A 20,498-nucleotide genomic window follows, 5' to 3' on the forward strand; every position below is an offset into this window, starting at 1 on the left:
TTATTAAAGTAAGCCATGGGAGTGAGTTGGAAAGGGTCTGAACTTGAAACAATGGCAACGGCTGAAGTGAGCTGTTGTGGGAAAGGCCACTTGGAAGCTGTATACCTGTGCATCGCAGAGCATCCATGGTTGAGATTTAGAACGAGCATTTCTTTCTTTTAACTTTTTTAAGATTATTCATTTATTTTGAGAGAGAGAAAGAGAGACATCTTGTGGGGGTGGGGCAGAGACAGCGGCATAGGATCCAGAGCAGGCTCTGTGATGACTGCACAGAGAAAAAAATCTGATCCTTGATCTCAGCTCAGCTCTTGATATCGTGGTGAGTTCAAGCTCCATATTGCGTTTCACGCTGGGTGTGGAACCTACTTAAAAACAAAATGAAAGAAAACAAACTTCAATGAGGTATCATGACACACGTGTCAGAATGGCTCGAATTAACAGCACAGGTAACAACAGATGTTGGTGAGGATGCAGAGAAAGGGGAACACATTTACACTATTTGTGGGAATGCAAACTGGTGCAGCTGCTCTGGAACACAGTATGGAGGATCCTCAAAAAGTTAAAAATAGGATTACCCAATGATCTAGCAATTGCACTACTAGGTATTTACCCAAAGGATGCAAACATATGGATTTGAAGGGATACACGCACCCCGATGCTTAAAGCAGCATTATCAGTAATAGCCAAATTGTGGAAAGAACCCACATGTCCCTCGACTGATGAACAGACTCCTTATAGAGAGCAAAGTGAGGGTTGCTGGAGGGGAGTTGAATGGGGGCATGGGTCAGATGGGTGATGGGCATTAAGGAGGGTACTTGTTTTGATGAGCATTGGGTGTAATATGTAAGTGATGAATCACTGAAGTGTACTCTTGCAACTAAGATTACACTATATGTTAACCAACTGGAATTTAAATACAAACTTGAAACTAAAAATAACAAATAAATAACAAATTTATACAAACTAAAAATAACAAACAAATAGATAAAATGCTGGTGATGATGAGATAACTAGCAGTTACTAGTTTGCTTATTATGTGTGAAAAACTCGTTTTTAAAACTGACACTTTTAAGTTTTATCTTTATTCTCTTTTCTTTATCTCTCTTTTCTTTATTCCCTTTTTTTTTCCAGCTTTACTAAGGTACACTTGCCAAATAAGTTTTATGTGTTTAAGGTGTATGATGTGATATTTTGATATATGTATGCATTGTGAAAAGATTACTACCGTCAAGCTAATTAACGTACCCATCACCTCACATAATTATCCTTTGTGTACGTGTGGTGAGAACACTTCAGATCAACTCTCCCGGCAAATTTCACGTCTACAATACAGTTTCATTAACTGTAGTCACCACGCTGTACAGTAGCCCTCCAGACCTTATTCATCCTGCCCTGAATATTTGTACCCTTTGAATAATATTTCCCCATTTTCTTATTCTCCCAATCTTGATGACTACTGTTCTACTCTCTGCTTTTATGAGTTTGACTTTTTTTAGATTCTATATATAAATGGAATAATGTCATATTTTTTCATGTGTCTGGCTTATTTCAATTAGTATAATGTCCTCCATGTTCATTCATGTTGTGAAAATGGCTGAATCCTTTTCTTTTTAAAGGAGGGATAATGTTATTTATATTTTTTCCATATAACTTTGTAAATATACATTCATGCATTGACACTTTGGTTGTTTCCTTAGCTATTGTGAGTAATGCTGCAATGAACATGAAGGATCAGACAGCTTTCCAAAACAGTGATTTTATTTCTTTTGGATATATACCCAGAAGCGAGATCGCTGGATCACATAGTAGTTCTCTTTTTAAAGTTTTGAGGAAACTCTATAGCATTTTCCATAATGGGTGTACCAATTTATATTCCCACCAACAGTGTACAGCAGTTCCCTTTTTTTTTTAATTTTTGTTTTTGTTTTTTGAGAGAGAGTGAGAGAGACAGAGCATGAGCTGGGAAGGGTCAGAGAGAGGGAGACACAGAATCCAAAGCAAACTCCAGGCTCCGAGCTGTCAGCCCAGAGCCCAACATAGGGCTCGAACCCACAGACCATGAGATCATGACCTGAGCCGAAGTCAGATGCCTAACCAAATGAGCCACCCAGGCGCCCCGCAGCTCCCTTTACTTCACATACTTGCCAACAGTTGTTATCTCTTGTGTTTTTTGATAATAGCCATCCTAACATGTGTAAGGTGACATCTCATTGTGATTTGCCTTTCCCTGAAGACTAGTGATGTTGAGCCTTTTTTCATTTACCTGTTGGCCATTAGGGTGTCTTCTTTGGAAAAATATCTATTCAGGTACTTTGCCTATTTTTCAGTTGGGTTACTTCCTTCTTTGCTATTGAATTGTATGATTTCCTTGTATATTTTATGTATTAACCTTTTATCAGATAATATGGTTTTCAATTATTTTCTTCCATCCCATAGGTTGCCTTCTCATGTTATTGTTTCCTTTGCTGCACAGTTGTTTTTTGTTTCTTTGTTTTTGTTTTTTTTGTTTTTTTTTTTTTTAGTTAGACGTAGTCCCACTTGTTTATTTTTGCTTTTGTTGCCTGTGCTCTTCTCTTGGTGTCATATTAAAAAAAAATTATTGCCAAGACCAATAAAAGGGAGCTTTCCCCCTATATTTTCTTCTAGGAATTTTGCAGTTTCAGATCTTCCATTTAAGTCTGACCTTGGAATGATTTTTATCTGCTTGAATTTCTTGAGGCTTGTGTTATGAACTAACATGAATCTATCTTGCAAAATGTTCCATGTGCACTTGAGAAGAATGTCTATTCTGCTGCTGGTGGGAAGTTCTATTTATGCCTGTTAGGTTCATTTGGTCTATAGTGTTGTTCACTTCTGCTGTTTCTTTATGGATACCCTCTCTGCGATCTATACATTATGGAGTGGAGTCGCCTAGTATTATTGTATGCCATATTTTTTCTCCTTCAGATCTGTCAATGTTTGCTTTACACATTTACATGCTTTGATGTTGAGTGCTAGTATATTTATAACTCTTATACATTGAATAGACCCTTGTATCATTACTTGATGACCTTCTTTCTCTTTTGAGATAGTATAGAATAGAAAGTATAGTATAGAAAGTATAGTATAGTATAGTATAGTATAGTATAGTATAGAAAGAATAGTTTGTCTGATATAAGTGTGCATGGTTACCATTTGCATGGAATATCTTTTTCCATCCCTTTACTTTGAGCCTATGTGTACCTCCAAAGCTTAAGTGAGTCTCTTGCATGTGGCATATAGTTGAGTCTTTTTTGAAAAAATCTATTCAGCCGCTCTGTGTTTTTTTGTTCTTACAATTTAGTCCATTTACATTTAAAGTTGTTACTGATAGATAAGAATTTTCTCTTGCCATCTTGTTCATTGTTTTCTAAATTTTTTGTAGTTCCTTCATTCCTTTCGTCCTTTCTTGCAGTCTTCTTTTGTGATTTTTTGTTTTTTTGGTTATGCTCTGAAAATCATTTCTCTTAGTCTTTTGTTTATCTGGTGTAGGATGTACATGTAGTGGAATTGTGGACAATGTAGTGCATTGTGATTATCTGGAGGCTTACATGAAATACCCTAGTGTCTATTTTAAGCCATAAGTTTACCTGCAATTGCTACAAAATCTGTACACTTATATTTCCCACATACACATTTTGTGCTATTGATGTCACTCTTCTTTGTATATTGTTTATCCATTAACACACTATTGTAAGTATAGGTGTTTTCATCATTTTTGTGTTTAACTTTTTATGCTATAGTTAAAACTTATGCATTATGATTTGGAGTATTCTGAATTTGACATATATTTACTTTTACCATAAGTTTTATGTTTGGCATGTTTTTGTGTTACTAGTTAGTATTCACTCATTACAACTTGAGAAGCTCCTTTTAGTATTTCTTGCAGACAGGTCAGTGGTGGTAGTCTCCTTCAGCTTTTGTTTGTTTGAGAAAGTCTTTATCTCACTTTCATTTCTGGAGGACGGCTTTGCTGGTTAAATGTATTCTTGATTGGCATTTCTTTTCTTTCAGCACTTGGAATATATTTTCCCACTCTTTTCTGGCTTACACAGTTTCTGCTGAGAACCTACTTATAGTCTTATGAGGGGTTCCTTTGTATGTGACAAGACTTTTTTCTCTTTCTGACTTAAAAACTGTCTCTTTGGCTTTGGCTTATGTTAATTTAATTATAATGTTTCTTGATGTAATCTTTGGGTTGATTCTGTTGGGGAAACTTTGAGCTTAAGGAACCTGGATAGCTATATCCCTCCCAAGATCTGGGATATTTTCAACCATTATGTCTTTAAACAAATTCTCTACCACTTCCTTTTTTACTTTTTTCCTTCTCAAGGTCCTATAATGCATATATTGCATTAGTAGGACTTGATAGAGTCCTATAAATCCTATAGGCTTTCTTCACTCTAATTCACTCTTTTTTTTATCTGACTGAAATATTTCAAATGACCTGTCCCTGAGTTTACAGATTCTTTCCTCTCCTTGATAGAGTAGTGTTGAAGGTCTCTAATGAATTTTTCTTTTCATTCATTATATTTTGTTTTCCCTCTCTTTAAAATTTCATTCGTTCATTCATTCATTCATTCCAGGATTGTATTTAAACACAAGTTAGTTAACATAAAGTGTAGTATTGGTTTCAGGAGTAGAATTTAGTAATTCATTACTTATATATGTATAACACCCAGTGCTAATCCTGACAAGTGCCCTCCTTTGTGCCCATCACCTATTTAGCATATCTTTCCACCCACCTACTCTCCAGAAGCACTCACTTTGTTCTCTATAGGTAAGAATCTTTCAAGGTTTGCCTCCCTCCCTGTTTTTACCTTATTTTATTTTCCCCTTCCCCTATGTTCTTCTGTTTTGTTTCTTAAACTCCACATATGAGTGAAATCATATGGTATTTGTCTTTCTCTGATTTACTGCCTTTAGCATAATACACTCTGGTTCCATCCACATCATTTCAAATGGCAAGATTTCATTCCTTTTCATGGCTGATTAATATTCTATTATATGTATATATCTTTTTTTTATCTCCAACTAGGAAAGAGTTTGGACCACCCTCTAAAATAGAAAATACAGAAAGAAACACTAGTTATTCATCACCGATTTGCTTTGAGTTCATTGATTGAATGCAAGTTGCCTTCAGAAATGAAGAGCTGAACAGGGAGTTGCACAACCCCTCATTCAGACTCCACACCCCATAGTCCCATTAGCTCCCATGTTAAAGGACCACCTTTAGCAAAAGGGGGGTGGGATCTCCCCACCCCATCAGAGGGTGCAACTTTGCAGCCAGGGACAGGGCAGGGGTGTGGAGGGGAGCGGCAGGACGCTTGTGTTCACCTGAGGCTTCCACTTTCAGTCACTTCAACAAGTTCCCTGGCTGGGCTCCAGCAACTCAGGCCCACCACCCTGACTCTCCCTAGAATATTTCTCTGGAATCTGAGGTCCCTGCGCTTCATTTTCACAGGCAGGAATGTTTCATCCTGCTCATGGCTGCAACTTCCCTGGCTCTGCCTTGACATTTTCCCACAACCACAGGTCCATGCGTTCGTTTGCTTGTTCGTACCTCAACCCTCCAGCCACCAACCCAGTCAGACCTCCAAGGGCATTCAGGGCGCCCCTGCTCTGTACCTGCGCTGCTTCCCACCACTGGAGCCTAACCCCCCACTCGATCCCGGGCCCTCCTCCTCCAGGGAACCGGGGTACAACCCATAAAGGTCACTCCTGAGTCCTCCAGACTGCAGCCAGATAGGAGCACAAGAAGAACCCCAGAGAACAAGGGAGGGGGCGTGGGGATGGAAGAGGAAGACAGAGAGGGGCAGGGGTAAGGCCACATGGGACCTTGTCACGAGGATCCCTACATTTTCAGCACTGGGCCTGAGGCTGGTCCTGGAGGGAGGCTGTGGTTCTTGGCTGCTGGACGGTTTAGGGTTCTGGCAAATGGTCTTTGTGGGGGGGCGTCTGGGGACATCGCACCGCGCTCAGTTCCTTTCAGTGTTGTTGCTACAGGAGAGCAGCTGAGAGGCTCTGTGGGTGGCGCAGCCAGTGCCTTGGCCTCTGCCTTCAGGATTAGCCTGAGCAGCAAGGCTGCCATCCTCTTGGGCTAGAGTCTCATGGCTCCCAGCCTTCTGTGCTTGAGCCCCGCTACTGCTACAGCTACCAGGTCTCAGGCACAAGGCTGCAGCAAGACCCCGATGGGTGTGGAATGGACGAGAGGGCATATGGGGGGAGGGCTTTCAGCCCCTGCTGGCTGAATGTGTTGGGGGCTCATGGCAGCAGATATTTGCTCCGCCCCAGCACTATACAAGGTGTTGGGACACGTGTGTGCTTCTGCTCCCTCCTAGCACACCTGCTTTGGCAGGCCCCCTGAGGGCCCCCTGGGTCCAAGTCCCTGCATATCCAAGGGTCCCTCCCATCTTAATCACAGATTTCCACTTCTTATATGCAACATGCCAGGGTGTGGAAAGGGGATGGGGAAATCCTCACAGCTATTATCCTGCTTCACTCTGCCCAGTGGAGGGAGACAAGGGCAGGGGCACCCTAGATGGTGTGGGCACAGGGCAGGGTGAGACAGAACAGCCCTGAGAGTGCACAAGGAGGAGTTGCCTTCTCTGGGGAAAGCAACAAGGGATAAACATTCAGAGAAAAAACAAGACCAACCTCAGAGAAACAGATGAGAGTGGAAAATCCAGAAGATTATACCTTTCCTCTTCAGAAGGATTGATTCTCCAGTCCCCTGAGTCAGATCTAGTGGAAAGGAGACATGACAACATTCAGGGTGTTTGAATCTTGAATCAGATACCACGTTGCAAAAGGCTCCTTAGTATGAAATCAGCATTTAGCAGTAAGCTGAAACAAACAACGTGGGGGAGGGGAGAACATGTTTGTCTGAGATATGTTTCAGGAAACACCACCTGAGGGATCCAGAGGCACTCGACTTTCCAGGCCAATTTCAATATGAAATCATTTTTAGAGCAAAAGTAATCAACAGAAAATAGTATTCATTTGTATGACTACTTTAAAATGCGCTCTAGAGGTTACCACACATCCCTGCATCCAGGAAGGGAAAGGGCACAACGTTGAAGGTAATGGAGGAGAGAGGCTTGTTTCAGGGTGAAGAGGTGGACTTGGGCACCACTTCAAAGCACTCCACCCTAGGACTTTTATCCCAAGAGGGAGGTGAATACAGGTGTTGATTTGTTCAGAAATGAGCTAAAGAGATGATCAGGAAGTGAGGTTGGGAATAAGGGATTGGGAACGTGGGACAGGGCTGTGGGGACAGAGGAATTCAAAGTGTGGGCTTATAGCCAGGCTCCATTCAAACGTGGGAACGGGTATAATTGTTATGCCCAGAATTTGTGATCCTCAAATACCGCCAGGGAGCCGAGTCCGATGTAAAAGCAAAAGAGCTTTTATTCGAGCTAGCTCGACCTCAATCCCCTACCTGCACCGACGCAGCGGTGAGATGCCAGGGAGAGAGAGCGAGTTTCAAAAGCACAAAGATTTTATAGGGGTCTAGGAGCAGTTGGTTAGGTAATGGCTATGGCATCAGCTGATTGGCTGGGGTAAGGTTGGAGTCCTGTTACACAGGTCACTGGGCGTGTTTTGATCAGGAAGTTTGAACGGGTGAGCGGGAGGTTACTCAAGGGGAGGAGGCGTGGTCTAGGTGAAGGACACAGAACAAGATGGAGTCAGCCGGTGTAGGCCCTCCCATTCATTCCCCCCTTGTCATGTAGCTTAGGGACCCAATCATGGGACCGGCTGCATTTATGGTGACAAGGGGAACAGAGTTTGGAGGTTTACGCCAAGTTCTGGGAAGCAAGTGTCCCTGGGGTGCTCTGGGAGGTCTGATTAAGTATTGTCCCCGAGCTGGTGTCTATGATCTGCCAGGTGATGTTTTGGGGGGCGTGGGGGCTCCTGGCAGCATGAGCAATGACAAGCAGAGTTAACAGTTACCAATATTAGGTGGGTCAAATGTGCTGTAGCTTGAGCTTGAGCGGGTTGTGTTGGTCCCAACTGAGGGCCCATCGCGTGACGAAGTCCTTCTGGATCGAGGAGGGGTCCGCTGACCCAACGTGGGTGTGATGGACCCAGGTCGCGATGCCGTCTACTTTGAGAGCGGTGGGGGTTGTCAGCACCACGATGTAGGGTCCCTTCCAGTGTGGCTCGAGGGTCTCTCGGTGGTGCCTCTTGACGTAGACCCAGTCTCCTGGCCTGTACTGATGAGGTGTCGGGGTCGGGCCAGCCTCGTAGATGGCACAGAGGCGTGGCCAAATGTCCTCGTGCGCCCTCTGGAGCCCTCTCAAGGAAAGAAAAGGTTCTTGATCTTTAAACTCAGCAATAAGTTCATCTTGAAGGCTGGGAATAACAGGGGGTGGCCTGCCAAACATGATCTCATAGGGAGTAAAACCCAGAGTGTAAGGAGTGTTTCTAACCCGGTAAAGGGCATACGGTAGGAGAGTCACCCAGTCCCCGCCAGTCTCCATGGTTAATTTGGTAAGGGTCTCTTTTAGGGTTCTATTCATTCTTTCTACCTGTCCTGAGCTCTGGGGCCTATAAGCACAATGTAATTTGCAGTTTGCCCCCACCGTCTTGGCTACTGCCTGTGTTACCTTCGAGATAAAAACTGATCCATTGTCTGATCCTACCATGGCAGGAAAACCATACCTGGGTAAGATGTCTTCTAGTAGCTTCGTGGCCACCGTCTGAGCCGTTTCATGCTTGGTTGGGTATGCCTCCACCCAGCCAGAGAAGGTGTCTGTAAATACTAAAAGATATTTATAACCATACTTTCCTGGTTTGACTTCAGTGAAGTCGACTTCCCATTGGGCTCCCGGTCTGGTGCCTCTGAGCCTGGTTCCTTTTTTATTTGATGTGGCTCTCGCGTTGGTGAGTTGGCAGGTCTTGCAGGCAGATACAACTTGCTCTATTTTGGTGTCCTGTTGGTGAATCTTGATTCCGGCATGTCGGATTAAGTCTTTTAATTTTCGGGCCCCCATGTGAGTAGACCGATGCATGTGTTCTAATATTGAGACTCTGAGCCGGTCTGGCAGCACAAGCTCCTTGTTAGGTGTATACCACAATCCCTTTATCTCCTGGGCCATGGGGAGTTTCTTGATCCACTGTAACTCCTCCTGGGAGTATTTGGGCTGGTCTGGTAAAACTGGGTCTCCCGGGTCTGGTAGCTGTATGGTCATGGTGGGGACTGAAGTAAGGGCTACTGCCTTGGCTGCCTGGTCAGCTTTCTGATTACCTCTAGCTACTGGGTTATCAGCTTTTTGGTGCCCTTGGCAGTGGATAATGGCTAGCTTGGCAGGAAGCCATAAGGCCGTAAGCAGGTGAAGTATCTCCTGCTTATTTTTTATAGTCTGTCCTTCTGCCGTCAGTAACCCCCTCTCCTGATAAATTGCCCCATGAATATGAGCTGTGGCAAATGCATAACGGCTGTCTGTGTAGATGTTAAGCTGTTTTCCAGCTCCCAGCATCAGCGCCTTGGTGAGGGCTATGAGCTCTGCTCGCTGGGCTGACGTTCCGGAGGGTAGAGCCTCTGCCCATACGGTGTCCGTTTTGGTGACCACCGCTGCACCCGCATACCTGTGTCTGTCTCACACAAAGCTGCTGCCATCAGTGAACCAAGTAGCCTTGGCATCAGGGAGGGGCCGGTTGGTCAGGTCTGTCCAGAATCCATGTACTTGTTCCAGGATTCCCGCGCAGTCATGTAGTGGAGCACCTAGGTCAGGGTCGGGCAGCAGGGTTGCAGGATTGAGGGCTGCACTGGGGTGGAACCACACTCATGGAGGGTTGAGTAGGAGGCTCTGGTAATGAGTCACACGTGTGTTGCTCATCCATCTATCAGGAGGCTGTTTCAGGACCCTTTCAATGACGTGTGGGGTCGTGATCCAGATCTCCTGTCCTAGGGTCAGTTTGTCTGCGTCCTTGACTAGGAGTGCTGTCACCGCAATTCTTAGGCATGGCGGCCAGCCAGCAGCCACTGGGTCTAGTTTCATACAGGACAGGTAAGCCACTGGGCGGTTCCAGGGGCCTAAGGCTTGAGTTAGAACCCCTTTTGCTATTCCCTTATGTTCGTCTACAAAGAGGTGGAAGGGCTTCGTAATGTCTGGTAGGCCCAGGGCTGGGGCACTTAGGAGGGCCTTTTTTAACTGATTAAAGGCAGTTTCTTCTTTTTCAGCCCATTTAAATGTTTTCCCTTCTTTGGTAGCTTCATATAGGGGCCTGGCGATCTCAGCAAAACCTGGAACCTGGAGGCGGCAGTAGCCGGCTGATCCTAGGAATTCCCTCACTTCTCTTCGGGAGGTGGGAGTAGGGATCTTTAGGACAGTTTCTTTTCTGGCATCTGATAACCGCCGCTGTCCACCTTCCAGTATATATCCCAGGTAACTTACCCTCTCCCTGCATATCTGAGCCTTCTTCATGGATGCCCAGTACCCTAAGGCCCCCAGGGTAGCCAGCAGGTCCTGGGTCCCTCACTCACAGTCTTTGGCCGTGTCGGCAGCAATCAGGATGTCATCTACATACTGTAGAAGGGTGAGGCCAGGGTGCTCCCTTCTGTACTCACCCAGGTCCTCATGTAGTGCTTCGTCAAAGATGGTGGGTGAATTTTTGAATCCCTGAGGCAGCCCTGTCCAGGTCACTTGCCTGCTGTAGTCCTCCTCCAAATCATGCCACTCAAAGGCGAACAAAGGTTGGCTCTGGGGTGCCAGCGGCAGACTGAAGAAGGCGTCCTTTAAATCTAGTACAGTATACCAGACCCTGGAGGGCGCCAAGGAGCTCAAGAGAGTATATGGGTTGGGAACAGTTGGGTGTATGTCCGTGACCCTCTTATTTACTTCCCGGAGGTCTTGTACTGGTCGGTAGTCATTTGTGTGAGGCTTTTTGACCGGCAGTAGGGGGGTGTTCCAGGCAGACTGGCAAGGAACTAGTACCCCTAGGCTTCGTAGTCTCTGGATGTGTGGCTGGATCCCCTTCCCAGGCCTCCTGAGACATGGGGTATTGTTTGATGCTTACCGGACTCTCTCCTGGCTTGAGCTCTACCAGGACTGGGGTCCTGTGAGCGGCTAGTCCCATTGCCCCCATCTCTGACCAAACCGAGGGGAATTCTTGTAGTCATCTGTCTATATTATCCTCCCTCGGGAGCACCTCCTGGTGGAGACGGTATTCATCCTCCAGTTTCATGGTCAGGACCTGGATGGGGTGGCCCTTGCCATCGGTGACCTGAGGACCCCCTTGTCTGAAAGTTATCTGAGCTCCAATCTTGGTCAGTAAGTCCCGTCCTAACAGTGGATAGGGGCATTCTGGTATTACCATAAAGGAGTGGGATACCCGGCCCATTCCCAAATCTACCGTTCTTTGGGTAGTCCATGAATACTGGCTCATACCAGTTGCCCCTTGTACCCAGGACTTCTTGCTGGCTAATTTTCCTTGTGGGGTGCGGAGGACCGAATGTTGTGCTCCGGTGTCAACAAGGAAGTCAACAGGGGTCCCCTCCACTTTAAGAGTTACCCTGGGTTCAGGGAGAGGGTCCGAACCCCGACTCCCCTAATCACTTAGTTCATTTAGCTCTAGGACTTTTACTCGATCAGTCTTGCTTCCCTTCCTGCCGGCCCTTTTCAGACAATCTCGGGCCCAATGCCCTATCTCCTTGCAGTATGTGCACTGATCCTTCTGCAGCCTCTGCTTCCCCCCCTCTTGGTGGTTCCTTTACCTTTTCTTGCGTCGTCTGCCAGCTGCCGGAGACGGCGGTCTCATTCCTTGGGGAAGTCAGCAGTGGTAGCTAGTATTCTGGCCAGGTCTCGAGTCTACTTACTGCTGGCAGCCACCATGGCGCAAGCCTGCTTGTCCTCAGGAGGCTCCCGGTTATTATATACCTTTTCGGCTACCACCAGTAAGTCCTGCAGACTTTTTTCTCCTACTCTATCTATTTTCTGTAATTTTCTCCTAATGTCTATGGCCAATTGGTTTACAAAGGCCACGATAACAGCTGCCTTGCTTTCCGGAGCCTCTGGATCCATGCTCTTGCTTTCTGGATCCATGGGGGTATAGGAACAGAATGCCTCCATGATCCATTCTAAAAAGGCAGCCAGAGATTCATCTTTTCCCTGTTGTACATTTCCTACCTTGGCCAAATTTGTTGGCTTTCTAGCAGCCATTCAGAGACCCCCCATTAGAGTCTGGCAGTAGACCTGGAGCCTCTCCTTACCTTCTGCTGTGTTGAAATCCCACTGGGGCCGAGTTAAGGGGAAGGAGGCATCTATCTGAGCCTGGTTGGTGGTGGGATTCCCGTCTGCACCCGGAACTAGTTTTCGGGTCCCATTGAGCATTCTTTCTCTTTCTTCAGTCATGAACAGGACCTGCAAAAGCTGCTGACAATCGTCCCACGTGGGCTGATGGGTAAAAAGAACAGAGTCTAATAAATCAATAAGCCCTGCCAGTTTCTCAGAAAACTTAAGATTCTGGGCTTTCCAATTGTAGAGGTCACTAGTGGCGAAAGGCCAATAGTGATGGGGCTGATTCCTCTCCGCGTCTGGGGGTCCAGTGGCTCGCAGGGGCAGAATAGTGGAATCGGCGGCGAAGGCGGATTGCTCCCTCTGAGCCCTTTGTCTGGTAAAGGGCGGGCTTCCCACTGGAGCGTTTCTGCCTCCCGCTCTCAGAACAGCGTCTGCCTCCCCCGGAGGGGGAGGATGGTGTTCTTCTGGCATCCTAGAGGGGTTATACGGGGGAGGAAAAATTAATTCTTCAGTACCCCCCCCCCCGTAGGACAGGGTAGAGGGGTGCTGAAGGCTGGGTAAGACTTTTCTTGTTTTCCTTCTCTGTCCCCTGCAAAGCAAGAATGGGTTTGGCTCCAGAGGGAGCGGGGCTAGGAAGGGCTTAAGCCAAGAGGGTGGGTAGAGGGGTAGTCTGAGTCTGTCCCATTACGTCTGTCCAGTAAGTCCACAGAACAAAACAGAGAAACACAAAAACAAACAAACAGAGGGCCCCTAGAAAGTCTTCCAACTCCATGGAAGCAAAACTGAAAGCTAGCTTAGACCTTTGAGGGATTCCACGTCCCTCCAAAACCAATGAGGGGATTCCACATCCCTCCAAAGACGACGGCCTCACCCTGACCAGTGGGAGCAACCTGCCTCGTCTCAGACCTTTGAGGGGATTCCACGTCCCTCCAAAACAAATGAGGGGATTCCGTGTCCCTTCAGAAGGGAGGATCGGAACGTCTTCCGAAACTCCCAGACCGTGGTCCTCCAGTGCATCCACTTAGACTGCGTTGGGCACTACCAGAATTCCATAAATGAGCTCACACAGAAAAGACAGAACAAACAGACAGACACTAACCGTGGCCAGTCAGGCTCTCTGGGTCAGGGGTCCCTCGGGGGTCTTGGGGATCCCGGACGAGCCCCCAAATGTTATGCCCAGAATTTGTGATCCCCAAATACCGCCAGGGAGCCGAGTCCGATGTAAAAGCAAAAGAGCCTTTATTCGAGCTAGCTTGAGCTCAATCCCCTACCTGCACCGACGCAGCGGTGAGATGCCAGGGAGAGAGCGAGTTTCAAAAGCACAAAGGTTTTATAGGGGTCTAGGGGCAGTTGGTGAGGTAATGGCTGTGGCCTCAGCTGATTGGCTGGGGTAGGGTCGGAGTCCTGTTACACAGGTCGCTGGGCGTGTTTTGATCAGGAAGTTTGAACGGGTGAGCGGGAGGTTACTCAAGGGGAGGAGGCGTGGTCTAGGTGAAGGACACAGAACAAGATGGAGTCGGCCGGCGTAGGCCCGCCCTTTCAATAATAAAAGCAATTTTCCAGTTTTCATGTTTGTGGGCCTTGTTCTGAGATTCCCAGGGAAGGTATACTTTAACATTGATCAAGGTCAAAATGACCCCGCAAAACCTCAAAGCATTGGCTCTATTACTCCCATGAGGACATACTGTACATGTGATAGGTTTTACAAAATGACAAAAAAGATTCATTCCAATCATAAAAATAAGAAAAAGAAAAACTCCTGTTCCCATATGATTAAGCTCATATAGCCTTGCATATACTAAAATCATAAGGTAAAGTGTGCAACTTTCTGGAATGTCTTTCATCATGAGTATTTGTAACCTTTTTTTTCTGATGTTCTTTTTTAATACAATTTAGTGCCAAATTGGTTTCCATACAACACCTGCTGCGCATCCCAACAAGTGCCCTCCTCAATGCCCATCACCCACATTCCCTTCTCTTCTTTATGTATATATATATATATATATGTACGTATATGTACACACACACACCCATACACCATAATCCTTCAGTGGAGCACACCTTTTTGTGAAAATTGTGTATCCCAAGAAGATCTTCTAACTGGAGCTCAAATAAAACAAAATTTTTTTTTCTTTAATTTTTCCCCAAGTGTGTTCATTTGGTGTTGACATTTCATGGCATAGTGGGCAGGATATCACAGAAACTTACCTGAGAACGCCTGGAGGTCTTTGGGAACTCAGTGCTTCGTACCAGCACAGGGCCTTTGTACCCCCTCTGACTTCTCAGCATCTGAAAGTGTATCCATGAGTTCTGCTGATACCTGGAACTCCTCAGTTTGAGTTGGTGTGCCTGACTTTTATTCCAGTCGTTAAGTGTTACTGTTTATGTTCTCTAGGTGGGAATACCATAGAGGTGTTGGCCTTGATGGGTCGGTTGTTTTAATTTGACTTCATAGTAATTGCAATTTTCTGGCTAGAATTATGAGACTAAGGCATTCATCTCCAATAAAAAAAGGGCCTTGTTCCTTCCAGCTGAATGTCACCTTTTGGTGGCTGAAAGTCTAGTGCACGTGTCTGAGGATGTTCCTTGAGATGTGTATCAGTCCTAGAGGAACTTCCTATTCCATAACGTAATTAGAGATTGTCTCATCCAGAGATGCACACATACGAATTGATCTTCCAATGCTCTGAGCCCCCTCAATGGTTTGAGCCCCCCCTTGGAGAACGTGACACCCATGAGAGTCTATTGTGGCCTTTTGTAAGAGACACTCACAAGCAGCACCCTCCCAAATCACTATACTTACCATTTTTTATTTTGCTTAAGCTTTATTCTAAAACTGAAACTAAATGAATGGGGAATTGTGCTTTCAAAGCCAAAGGCTTCTGGAAAAGCAACCACCACCCACAGGAATTCCACAGGATATAGATACAATGTATATGGAACCTCTGTTTGGAAGTGCTTACTTAACTGGGAAAATTGACCAAGAATAACTTGGGTCACAGATGGCCCAGATGTGCTCTTGTTGACATGTCTAAATGAGTTTTCTTCTATACAGAGTTAGAGAAACCCAGCTATAACACTAAGCAACCAGAGGCTAGGAAGCCATGTAGTTCTGTCAGTGAAACCCCTGACTTCTTGAGAGGAGCCGATGCTCACAGAAGCAGACTGGGCTTCACTTGGTGTGCTGGTTGCTGCAGCATTTGGCATCTTTGGACAAAACTGGTCGTATTCTAGTCAGAAACTGGAAAATAGCTAATTCATACATCCATAAATTGTCATGCTATCTTGCCATTTGATTTCCTTTAATAATGGGGAGATCATTTGAAATTGGATCTTTCATGTTCACTCCACAAATATCAGTGAAACAAGGGCTAGATTTTGTCTGCATCTTGATTGTGTATATGTGCCCATATGTGTTAAAAGTGTGACCTATATTTTTTCTACCTCTGAATAGTATTCCTAAAAATAATTTATAGGTGAGCTCTACTTAATTGGCTTAAAATCAAGCACTTGTGGAAGACTGTGCCTTCTAAACCTCAGAAAAATAAAAACTAAAAGTGTTTTTCAAGTTCACATGATCTGGGATGAAATCACCTACACTCAGCTTTCTTGTGACTCCATCATAAAGATGCCTCATGGGGAGGATCCCAATTTATGGTCCAAAAAGATTAGGATGGGTGAAAATCTACAATACCGGACACTCTTGCCAATCGTCAGGATAATGAGAAAAAGAAGAAAGAAGACAGGCTGACACTGGAAATACTCAATCCACCTCCTCAAGCAGGAGCACCAGCTGTCCAACCCATTTCCTGCTCCTCTGCCTCCACCAGAGGGCTCAAAAGCAAGTATAGAAAAAGACATGTTTTGCAGGAGGAACAGACAGGAGTCGGTGACAGCAGAATGTTAGTCCAAACTTTGAACCTGCTTCTGGCCTTGCTGGTGGCATCCCTACCAACACACCTCTGCCCCTGCCTTCCCCTCCTCTAGTTCCTGTACTACCAGCAAGGCTTCCACTGTCACAGTGGACTCCTATCCTATCCTCCACACCTCTGCCACTATCAGATCTTGCTTCCCCTACCCTCACTGTTGAGGAGCAAAAGTACCCCAGGCTGTTGGTTTGCAGCCTTATGAGGCTCAGAGTGGAGCATCTACCAAAGCAACATGAAAAGGCTCCAGGCCTGCTTTGGCATTAAATTGCCCACTTGAGATTTCCCTATGGGAGCCCCAGGTAAAATTGTTGTGGAACAAAGTGATTAACTTTTAGTGGGTACAGATGTCACATATTTCATACTAAACATTGTTCTTTCAAGGAAGAGAGATATGTCTTCCTGAGTTATCAGTGTCAAACGTGATATAGATAATCCACTTTTATTCTACCTGAATTTATTAGTTAAATTCATGTTGTAATTATTGCTGTCAGCAAGGATTCCTGAAAGTGCTGAATGATTTTGCCTATTTTATTAAGTATTCGCTGGTTTCATGAAGTTTACTAGATCAAAGGGTAAGTTGAGTTAACGTCACTAGATGTCTAAGTCTTCCAAAGAAGCTAAAACATTAAACCATTCATTGCTAAACAGAGGTTTATCAGTTTTTGGCTTCTTATTATAGAGATGTAAAGGTAAATATGGGTGTATTGGAAACATGTTTCGTGCATTATGAAAGAGTTGTACTATGAAAGAACATGTTCTAAAAGTTACAAAATATTCATGAATTTGCTAACCTAAAGAATTCTCCTGTGATAATTCACAACTGGTCACTACTTAGTTTTCAGCAGATAAATGGAATTGAGACTGTTGAATATTATAAGGAACAATCTTTTATTTTTTTATTTTTGTTTATTTTTGAGAGAGAGAAAGAGAGAGCAAGCAGAGGTGGGGAAAAGATACAGAGAGAGATAAAGAATACCAAACAGCCTCTGTAATGTCAGTACAGAGCCTGACTTGGGGCCTGAACTCACAAATCATGAGATCATGACCTGAGCCAAAACCAAGCATTGGACGCTTAGCGAACTGAGGCACCAGGGCACCCCAAAGGAACAATCTTGTATGTAAAAAATCACGAGACATATATAGAAGGAATGAGAAGTGAGAATACATTTTTCTTGAAAGAAAAGAATGTAATTTTGCTATGAAACAAGAGAGATTATTTGGAAAGGGAAAAACTTAGGACCGAATCTCAATGAAAGAGAAAGTTGTAGGAGAATGTGAAGGCAAATTTTCAAAAAAAAAAATTATGTATGGAAAGGACTGACTGACCTAACTTCAAGCTATATTACACAGCTGTAGTCATCAAGACAGTATGGTCCTGACATAAAAACAGGTACATAGATCAATGGAACAGAATACAAAACCCAGAAATGGATCCACAACTCTATGGTCTTCTAATCTTCAACAAAGCAGGGAAGAATGGCCAATGGGAAAAGGACCATCCCTTTAACATATGGTGTTGGGAAAACGGGACAGCAACATGCAGAAGAAGGAAACTGGACCACTTCCTTACAGTGTACACAAAAAGAAATCCAGACTGGATGCAAGACCTAAATGTGAGACAGGAAACCATCAAAATCCTAGAGAAGAACACAGGCAGCAAAATCTTTGTCTTTGGCCTTAGCAACTTCTTACCAGACACATCACCATAAGCAAGGAAAACAAAACCAAAAATGAACTATTGGGAATTCCTCAAGATAAAACATAAAACACCACCACCACCAACAACAACAACAACAAACAAAAACAAAACAAAAACTTCTGTGCAGTGAAGGAAACCATCAACAAAAGTAAAAGACAGCCTATGGAATGGGAGAAGATATTTGCAAATGACATATCCAATCAAGGTTATTATCCAGAATACATAAAGAAGTTATACAACTCGATGCCCCCAAAACAAAGAATCCAGTTAAGAAATGGGTAGAAGAGGCATTCTGGGTAGCACAGTTCTGTGTCCAACTCTTGATTTCAGCTCAGGGCACGATCTCATGGTTTATGGGATCGAGCCCTTCATCGGGTTCTGTGCCAACATCATGGAGCTTGCTTAGGATTCTCTCTTCTTTCTCTGTCTCTCCCCTATGTGTGTGTGCTCTCTCTCTCTCTCTCTCTCTCTCTGTCTCTCTCTCTCTGTCTCTCTCTCTCTGTCTCACGATAAATTAATAAATCTTTTACAAATGAAATATAAGATATGAATAGACATTTTTGCAAAGAAGACATAGAGATGGCTAAAAGACACATGAAAAGATGCTCAACATCACTCATCATCAGGGAAATACCAATCAAAGCCATGATGAGATCCCACCTCACCCCTATCAGAATGGTTAACATTAACAACACAAGATACAATAGGTGTGGTGAGGATTCAGGGAAAGAGGAAGTCTCTTGTACTGATGGTGGGATTGCAAACTGGTACAGCCACTCTGGAAAACTGTATGGAGGTGCCTGAAAAAGTTAAAAATAGAACGACCCTATGATCCAGCAATTACACTCCTACTTACCCAAGCAAGAAGCAGAGGCCCAGCCTGCATCCTCCTCTGACCTGAAAGTAGGGACTGGCTGCTCTACTGAGAAGCAGAGCTATGGAACAGGAGGCACACAAGTGTCTGGGGTGTATCATCGGATGGGGCCTGAATGAAGCCCAGGCCTGGCCCTGCACCCAGGCTGGGGCAGGGGTGCTGTTCAGGAGGTCAGAATGAGGGGAGTGTGGGCTCTTCCCTGCCCCCTGGGTCACTCCCAGGTACCCCGATGACCTCAGTGCTGGCTTGCCCTCTGAATTCCTCAGGTATCCACTCAGTCCCAGGGGTCGCTCCCTTCCCAAATAAGGCCTTAACCTCATAAAGAGTCTGTAGATAGTATTGAGGAGGGCACCTTTTGGGATGAGCACTGGGTGTTGTATGGAAACCAATTTGACAATAAATTTCATATATTGAAAAAAAAGAGTCTGTAGATATTGGAAACTGCAGGCTACACCTGAAAAATGTGTACAAATTATGTCTCAAAAATTGTGCTAGTTGTACCATTCTAAAGAAATAGAGATTAATGGTATACATGTACCCTTCAGTACAAGTATGAGAGTCAAAATATTGGAATTGGCCCAATTATTCAACTTGTAGAGACACAGAGTAAATGATGATGTGTGGCCACTGAGGATGCAGAAGGGGACAGGACTTGAGCCTGTCCATTGTGGGGACATCAGGTACTAAAGAGCATACTGATGGAACCCTGCCCGCCCAACCTGTAACACAACTCATACACACACACACACACACACACACACACAAATTGCTGCACTCAAAGAGAAAGAACTGGAAGGATGGACCCCGTGTCTAATGGCAAATATTTCTTGACAGGGGTATATCATTTTCTTCATTTGTATTTGTATTTATTTATTTATTTATTTATTTAATATTTTTTCCTAATTCTTAATTTTGAGAGGGAGAGAGAGAGAGAGAGAGAGAGAGAGAGAGAGAGAATCCTGAGGAGGGCTTCCTGCTGTCAGTGTAGAGCCTGATTTGGGGCTTGATCCCATGAACGATGAGATCATGACCTGAGACAAAATCAAGTCAGACACTCAACCAATTGTGCCACCTTGGCGCCTGTCATTACTCAAATTTTTATTTTTTATTTAAGAAACAACATCTGTATAAAACCTATATCAGTAGTAAATGAGAAGATTTCATATTTGAATTTGATATTTGTTTAATATGCACCTTAAACTAATTTAAAAATGGCCTATCCAGGAAAATGAAAGGTCTTCAAGGTATTACTCTGCTCCAGACATTTCTCTTGTGGCTTTTGGCTCTCCAGTCAAACTTCTAAATGGGATCCTTATCCCAGATAATGAAGATATTTTAAGTAGGGGGCTTCACATAATCTTTGCTCTTTGGGGAATATTCCTGTGTCATAAAAATATTAGTTTCATTGAATATTTAACCAATTACTAATCACTCTCATGTTATGTAGCCAGACACAATAAGCCATGTTGTGTGATTGCACACACCTGAAAACCCCAGAGGAGCTAAAGCAGCAGAAACTGAGGTCAGTGGTTGCAGAGACCAGGGTGAGGGTTGAGCCATGGCTGATGGGTAGTATACATGTGTCTGTGATGGAAATGTTCTAGGAGTACATAATGGTCATGGTTGTATAATTCTGTGAATGTACGTAATGTCACGTCAATGTATAATTTAAAAAGATCAGAGTAAAGTTTTATCTGAAGTTATGTTTTATTTACAAAAAAAATATCTAAGGCCAT

At 44.4% G+C, this 20,498-nt stretch overlaps 1 long non-coding RNA gene and 1 pseudogene across 1 annotated transcript; both read right to left on the reverse strand.

The window, feature by feature from the left end:
* Positions 1 to 323: 323 nt before the first annotated feature.
* Positions 324 to 7,485, reverse strand: LOC107180736. The gene is made up of 3 exons (XR_001511490.2): positions 7,460 to 7,485; positions 6,676 to 6,762; positions 324 to 362 (listed from the first exon to the last, which is right to left on the reverse strand). It is a non-coding gene; the product is annotated as an uncharacterized LOC107180736 (long non-coding RNA).
* A 1,244-nt stretch (positions 7,486 to 8,729) lies between these two features.
* Positions 8,730 to 12,750, reverse strand: LOC122237319 (annotated as a pseudogene).
* Positions 12,751 to 20,498: the final 7,748 nt, after the last annotated feature.

This window comes from Panthera tigris, chromosome A1 (assembly GCF_018350195.1).
Source record: "Panthera tigris isolate Pti1 chromosome A1, P.tigris_Pti1_mat1.1, whole genome shotgun sequence".
NCBI lineage: Eukaryota > Metazoa > Chordata > Mammalia > Carnivora > Felidae > Panthera > Panthera tigris.